We start from the raw sequence: 281 nt of genomic DNA, 5'->3' as shown, positions 1-281 counted from the left end.
TCCAGACCCTGTTTGCGTGGATATCAGCAGCAGAGGTTGCAGAAGATAGAATATTGCTGAACAGCGAGTGTACCTGTCTGATTCTCCCTTGGAAGCTTCCTCTCGGTGTACTCCACTCTGTGAAGTGTGGGGTGTCAGACTGCCCCTAGTGGGGGATGTCTCCCTGTTAGGCTACTCAGGGTTCAGGGACCCACTTTAGCAGGCAGTGTGTCCGTTCTCAGATCTCAACCTCCGTGTTGGGAGATCCACTGCTCTCTTCAAAGCTGTCAGACAGAGTCGTT

The sequence above is a fragment of the Colobus angolensis genome, unplaced genomic scaffold, assembly GCF_000951035.1.
Source record: "Colobus angolensis palliatus isolate OR3802 unplaced genomic scaffold, Cang.pa_1.0 Scaffold69, whole genome shotgun sequence".
Lineage (NCBI taxonomy): Eukaryota > Metazoa > Chordata > Mammalia > Primates > Cercopithecidae > Colobus > Colobus angolensis.
Note: the sequence above shows the minus strand (reverse complement) of the source record.